Source organism: Lampetra fluviatilis, chromosome 60, assembly GCF_964198595.1.
Source record: "Lampetra fluviatilis chromosome 60, kcLamFluv1.1, whole genome shotgun sequence".
Classification (NCBI taxonomy): Eukaryota; Metazoa; Chordata; class Hyperoartia; order Petromyzontiformes; family Petromyzontidae; genus Lampetra; species Lampetra fluviatilis.
Window position 1 is genome coordinate 8,661,207 of NC_136334.1, and position 7,589 is coordinate 8,668,795.

Below are 7,589 nucleotides of genomic sequence, written 5' to 3' on the forward strand. Positions count from 1 at the left end.
CGTGAAGGACCAGTGGCATCTACATCTACAGAACGTGAAGAACCAGTGGCATCTACATCTGCAGAACGAGAAGAACCAGTGGTATCTACACCTGCAGAACGTGAAGAACCAGTGGTATCTACATCGGCAGAACGTGAAGAATCAGTGGCATCTATACCTGCAGAACGTGAAGAACCAGTGGTATCTACATCGGCAGAACGTGAAGAATCAGTGGCATCTACATCTGCAGAACGTGAAGAATCAGTGGCATCTACACCTGCAGAATGAGAAGAACCAGTGGTATCTACATCTACAGAACGAGAAAAACCAGTGGCATCTAGATCTGCAGAACGTGAAGAACCAGTGGCATCTACATCTACAGAACGTGAAGAACCAGTGGCATCTAGATCTGCAGAACGTGAAGAACCAGTGGCATCTACATCTGCAGAACGTGAAGAACCAGTGGCATCTTCATCTGCAGAACATGAAGAACCAGTGGCATCTACATCTACAGAACGAGAAGAACCAGTGGTATCTACATCTACAGAACGAGAAGAACCAGTGGCATTTACATCTACAGAACGTGAAGAACCAGTGGCATCTACATCTGCAGAACGTCAAAACCCAGTGGCATCTACATCTGTAGAACATGAAGAACCAGTTGTATCTACAGGAGAATCCCTGCCTATTCCTCTTATGGCATTATTACGTCTATTGACATTGAATGAGTCACTGTAGCGCGTGTCGCTAGGAGATTGGTAGACAATGTCATTAGGTGTACAATTCCGTTCTGTCAATTGCACCTGTGGGCAAGGCATTCTGGAATATCCAGAAGGGGTGCGGGGCCGAGGGCGGAGTCTAAGCCGTTTATAATCGAGACGTGTGCAGCGGCCTTTTGATGTTCTGATGCAGATGATGGTTACACCACTCGTGTCTACAAGGAGGAATGTTTGGGTCTCGATCGAGCAGGTACTTATTCTGGACGTCCTCGTTGTTCCAGCCTGTTTTCGGTTTTTTTTATTACGCGCCTTCTATTAGCCCACTCTGTCTGTTGTTGTATCCTCAACTCTTGTAACTCAATTTTAACCCACTTCCCAAAGTGGTATCGACTGCAAACTTGGTAATAATAAAATAATATAAATATAAAACAATAAAAATTCTCACGACGTTTCGACTGCAACACAAGAAATCATCATCAGGTGTGAAATCCACAAAGAAAATTTGAAAATTTATATTTTATATTTTAGCGTGCCGACCAGTGGCTCGGTTGTCCAGAGGCTCTCGTTTTAGGCATGCACTGTATGTACCAAGGGGCCCAGGTGTTACGCTCGATGTGTGCACCGAGGGGCCTGGGGGCCCTAGTGGTCAGCTCATGATTTAAGCGTGGAGGGGCCCTGGGACACTCACACTGTAGGTGTCGAGGGGCCCAGGGACCCTAGTTGTCAGGTTACGTTTTAAACACCAAATGGTCTAAGGGGCCCTCACATTGTAAGCACTGAGGGGTCTGGGGGCCCTAGTGGTTAGCTCACGCTATAACCACCCAGGGGCCAGTGGTCGGCTTGCGCTGTGCGCACTGAGGGCCCTGGCGTTCAACTTCCTTCGGAAGACTTGGGCGACACACCTAGCGGCCTGAGGCTTGGAGGCCCCCCCTGGCAGCCCCGGGGCACTGGCCCCACTGGCCCGGTCCATAATCTAGCCTTTGGCCAGCGGATTAATTGCCACCTGTTTCCATCTGTGCAGGGATAGAGTGTTGCCACCACGCACATGGCGTGGGTTTTTCTCGGGTGCTCCGGTTTTCTCCCACTTGTATTAACACTCGTCATCATTAATTGGCCGAAACAGAAATCTTACAATAAAAACTCAATGCAGGACGCTGCTGTAAACCAGTCCGAGGACTGAAGTGAGTGTACTGGCAGTCTATAATGTGGACTGTAGCCTGGTTATTAAGCTGGGTGAGTGTACTGGCAGTCTATAATATAGACTGTAGCCTGGTTATTAAGCTGGGTGAGTGTACTGGCAGTCTATAACGTAGTAACGTAGACTGTAGCCTGGTTATTAAGCTGGGTGAGTGTACTGGCAGTCTATAATGCAGACTGTAGCCTGGTTATTAAGCTTTACTTTCATTAATTTTAATTTCATTTTTTACCTACGTGGTGACTTTACCGAAAAAACCTAAGAGTACGTGAGTTGGTGTGTTGACCGACTCTCTGTGTTGCATTACATGAAGTGTCTCTCTCTCTCTCTCTGTGCAGTCTCCAAACCTCCAAGTCTCTCATTGACACAAGGCCGTCATTATAACATGTTATAATAAGTATAATATTATGTTATAATGTATAATAATTATAATGTTATAATACGTATAATATGTCATAATTATAATGTTATAATATGTTATAATACGTATAATAATCAAATATGCCCCCCAATATGTTTCTGTAAAATTATTTGTAAATGATAATTGTGATGCTCTGTTAATAAAGACAACAATTTGCTAAACCTTGGCCACGAAATCTGGACTTGTCTTCATATAACAATGCATAGATTCCTGTTTATAGGATTGCGTTGTACTTTATGAATCCCTAATCTCTGCCATTACATACTATGAAACAAGAAAGGTAAAAAAGAAACAGCAATGTATTACAATACACTATTAGACATTATTGTATCAAATAAAACAAAGTCCATCCCATGTGTTAGTGAACTTTTAAAAATATTTTAGGGAGGAAATGGCAGGAAAATAGTTTTCAAATTTAGATATTTTTCTGGGGGGGGGGACCCCAGACCCGTGGAATATTTGGTCTCCCCCAATGTTGACTTCATGGCTACGGCCTTGCATTGACATGCTAATTTCTCTACCCCCTTCACTACCCACCCCCCCTCTCTCTATTTAAGGCCTCAACACAGAGGCGTTGTTTCTCTGTGTGCCTATGTGTGTCTCTCTCTGTGTCATCTCTCTCTCTGTGTGTCTATATCTGTGTCTCTCTCTGTGTGTCTTTGTGTCATCTCTCTCTCTCTGCTTATGTGTCTGTCTATATGTCTCCGTGTCTCTCTCTCAAATTGAGCAATCTTTGGAAGAACGTTATCAACCAGGTAGGGTGTTGACTGTTATGTTAGCTGACTCTAAGTTTAATAGGTTTTTTTTCCATTTTTTTTACCAGGCCACACCCGCTTGAGCTGATATACCGCTCTTGTTTTCAGAAGCGACTTGCCCACAACAACAATAACAACAAGGTGAGGCTCGTCAACAGCGTGGCGGTGTTCACTCTAGACGCGTGGCAGTGTTCACTCTAGACGCGTGGCGGTGTTCACTCTAGATGCGTGGCGGAGTTCACTCTAGACACGTGGTGGTGTTCACTCTAGACACGTGATGGTGTTCACTCTAGACGTGTGGCGGAGTTCACTCTAGACACGTGGCGGAGTTCACTCTAGACACGTGGCGGAGTTCACTCTAGACACGTGGCGGAGTTCACTCTGGACGTGTGGCGGAGTTCACTCTGGACGTGTGGCGGTGTTCACTCAAGACACGTGGCGGTGTTCACTCAAGACACGTGGCGATGTTCACTCTAGACGCGTGGCGGTGTTTACTCAAGACACGTGGCGGAGTTCACTCTGGACGTGTGGCGGTGTTCACTCTAGACGCGTGGCGGTGTTCGCTCTAGACGTGTGGCGGTGTTCGCTCTAGACGCGTGGTGGAGTTCACTCTAGACGCGTGGCGGTGTTCACTCTAGACGTGTGGCGGAGTTCACTCTAGACGCGTGGCGGAGTTCACTCTAGACGCGTGGCGGAGTTCACTCTAGACGCGTGGCGGAGTTCACTCTAGACGCGTGGCGGAGTTCACTCTAGACGCGTAGCGGTGTTCACTCTAGACGCGTGGCGGTGTTCACTCTAGACGCGTGGCGGTGTTCACTCTAGACGCGTGGCGGTGTTCACTCTCTACATGTGGAGGGGAAATCCGGGGATCGGGAAGGAAATCCACACGACCACGCGGAGAGAGAGACACGCAGTCTCGGCTGTGTTGATTGATCCTCAATGAATTACTTGGTGGAGTGAGGAAGCATTAATACTGAGCAGGTGAAGGTGGCCAGGCGTGGGTCTGGACACACCACCACCTGTGAACCGTGACAGTGTGTGACAGTGGTGGAGCCAGTGGGGGTGGGGTGGCACGTGCCCCCCCCCCCCAACGATCCGATAGAAATCCCTAATTTCGATAGGATCATTGGGGTTTATTAATAACTAGCTTCAATACCCGGCTTTGCCCGGGACTTGGATTCTTGTCTTGGATTAATTTAATATTTCCTCATAATTCAATGAAAAACCCTGAAAAATTGATGCTTGCAAGAAGGAAGCCGAAACACTTCAATTTACCTAAATCGGATGTTTTCACTCAAGGAAATTCAACCTGAACCCACTGCTACGTCAGGTCGATGTTTGCCACTCGGGAAGGGAATGACGTGGCGTTCGCTTAGAAATTCCAGACAGCATAAGCTGTGAAAATTTCATGACGCCAGAGCTCAGCGTTGGAGAGTTTTTGCTGCTGCACACAAACAAACAGGTGTAAGTTCTGCTTTATATTTAAGATGGCAGTTGTACCCGTTCTTCACACGGATTTTTATTGAAACTCCGAGAAGCCATTGACTTAATCGGCCAGGAGCGAAGCGCCACCTAAAATCTCCCGGCACGCTGTGAGCAGCTGTAGAAGTACGGTGCGCGAAGAGCCATGTGGTAGGGGGGTAAGCATTGCAGAGCGCTTAGCTCAGGTGTGATGCGGGTTGACGCCACATACGTCATGGTCATTCCCCCCCCCCCCCCCCCCCCCCAAATACAAAAGTCTATTTTTCTTTCCTGAAGGCATCAACACGTTCAGCGAGCGCGATGACGATCACACGCGTCGAATGAAAAGCAAGGGACAAGTCCTTTCTTACTAACAACTCCTTTCTCACTAACAACTCCTTACTTACTAACAACTCCTGTAATTTTTCATTGCTGGAGGGGTTTCCCCCCCTTATCTGAAAATCCTGGCTCCACCTCTGAGTGTGTGACAGTGTCAAGTTTGTATTTGCAGTAAAGTCTATTAACTCTATTGAGCACAGAGGTTATATCAAAACGGTAGTTTATTTTAGTTTTCCTCTGGAACTCTTTGTAAGAATGGAGTCAGGAAGTGATCACAGCACACACGTGCAGCAGCTGAAGTCGGAACTGCTCATCCCAGCAATCAAGGACATCTGTGCCTGGCTTCACATCTCTAAGTTGCGATTGAACATTAATTTATGCATTTGTGCATGACACAAATTGTATTATTTTCAACACCCTTTGCTATGTCAGCTGAATTTAGCTTTCATAAACATTTATTTAGAAGCCAGACAGCTGAAATTGTGTGCTGAGTTTTGGGTTAACGTTCATTTTGAAGATATGAGGGCTTCCAGGCATTTTTATGACCATTTGCCCTCTCATTGTGTGCCATAACAGACCGTGTGATGAATTTGGGACACTTTTTTTTACTATATCATAAATATATGAATAAGTGTAGACGTGTAAGTCACGTGTGACTGTGTATATATGCATTCCTCTGTGCCTTGATACTGACGTGTAGATGGTGTGGATATTCTTCTTTTTCTGTCTGCAGCTGTCGCTGCCTCTGCAGAAGTGGTCTCATGGAGCAAAGGCAGTCGGCGCAGCTCGGTGCAAAAAGGCAACAATGCGACCGGTGTGCATACAGCACGGATCGTCCTGGAAATTTGACACGGCACCAGAGAACTCACACAGGAGAGAAACCCTTCAAGTGCAGTGTGTGTGGGAGGGCGTTTGCACGTTCAGCTCATCTTGTAAAACACCAGAGAATACACGCGGGAGAAAAACCCTTCAAGTGCAGTGTGTGTGGGAAGGCGTTTTCAGATTCATCTGCTCTTGTAGCACACCAGAGAACACACACGGGAGAGAAACCCTTCAAGTGCAGTGTGTGTGGGAAGACGTTTGCACTTTCAGCTCATCTTGTAGCACACCAGAGAACACACACGGTAGAAAAACCCTTCAAGTGCAGTGTGTGTGGGAAGACGTTTGCACTTTCAGCTCATCTTGTAGCACACCAGAGAACACACACGGGAGAAAAACCCTTCAAGTGCAGTGTGTGTGGGAAGGCGTTTGCACTTTCAGCTCATCTTGTAGCACACCAGAGAACACACACGGGAGAGAAACCCTTCAAGTGCAGTGTATGTGGGAAGGCGTTTGCACGTTCATCTACTCTTGTAATACACCAGAAAACACACACGGGAGAGAAACCCTTCAAGTGCAGTGTGTGTGGGAAGGCGTTTTCACAGTCATCTGATCTTAAAATACACCAGAGAACACACACGGGAGAGAAACCCTTCAGGTGCACTCCGTGCAGGAAGGCGTTTGCACAGTCATCACATCTTCATGTACACCAGAGAACACACAAGCATCAGAAAATCCACCAGGAGTGGAGTCTGAAATCAGCTTGTGAAAGTCAAAGTGCCGCAATGAGCCCATCCCTCATCAAACAAGAACCGGAAGAAAATCCCAGCTTGGACACTTTCAAAGAAATCAAGGTGAAATATGAAGAGGTGAAGGTGAAATGTGAAGACGTGATGGTGAAGAGCGAAGAAGTGAAGGTAAAATGTGAAGATGAAGATTCAACTCCCAAATCGGACCTTCACATCGATGGAGGCAACGTGAAGCAGGAGGAGAATTCTGACTGTGAGGCAGAGCGAGGCGACTCCCAGCAGTTTGTGGAAGTGGAGGTTTGGGTTGACTTCCTCCGAGACAATACAAAGTCAAATGGAGACCCGGGAGATGCGTAAGCCTTAGACCAGTGGTTCTTAACCTGGGTTCGATCGAACCCCAGGGGTTCGGTGAGTCAGTCTCAGGGGTTTGGCGGAGGTTAAGACACACACCTGACTCATGATTGTGCACCAGTAAAACATGTACCTATGTTTTGAATTTGAAAAAAAAAAAATTCCAATTAAGAAGGGTTCTGTGAATGCGCATATGAAACTGGTGGGGTTCAGTACCTCCAACAAGGTTAAGAACCACTGCCTTAGACGATGCCGCTCCAATAGATGCACCTTTGTCACAGGCCTCTATTGACAAGAATGTGAAGTTGAACACTCAGTTCCTAGGTTCAACCTGCAGGGTAAGAGCGGCCAGTCTTTGTGGACCTGTGTGTTGGGTAGATCTCTAACCAGGAGCGAGAGCCAATAAGCTCCCAAGCATTCACTATGTTATTGTAATATTGTAAATTACGGTGGGAGACCACTTGATGGGTAGCACACTTTATTAACACTTGTCTTTGCCACAATAACACGTGTGGTCACTACAGCTCACGCTACACGTTCCACCCGGCTACACACACACGGGCTCTCCAGCCCCGTAGCTTCCAGGGGAACTTACAGACCCACCCCAGCTTGGGTATGGATCGCGACCACTGGGTCCCGCAGCCCGGCCCTCACACGGACGTCCTGCCCCGGGTCCCAAGGTCCCGCCTCTGAGCCACACAGGGTCCCGGCCCTTACAAGTGTAATAAATGGACTCGACCACAGTATCTGGTCTGGTGTCCTTTATTCGGGTTCGTTTCTGTTTCCCACACGGCTGTCCTT

The 7,589-nt window shown here is 47.2% G+C and overlaps 1 long non-coding RNA gene across 1 annotated transcript; it reads left to right on the forward strand.

Moving 5' to 3' along the window:
• The first annotated feature begins 825 nt into the window (after positions 1-825).
• Positions 826-5,710, forward strand: LOC144950957 (uncharacterized). The gene is made up of 3 exons (XR_013640430.1): positions 826-948; positions 3,138-3,210; positions 5,603-5,710. It is a non-coding gene; the product is annotated as an uncharacterized LOC144950957 (long non-coding RNA).
• The last annotated feature ends 1,879 nt before the right edge of the window (positions 5,711-7,589 follow it).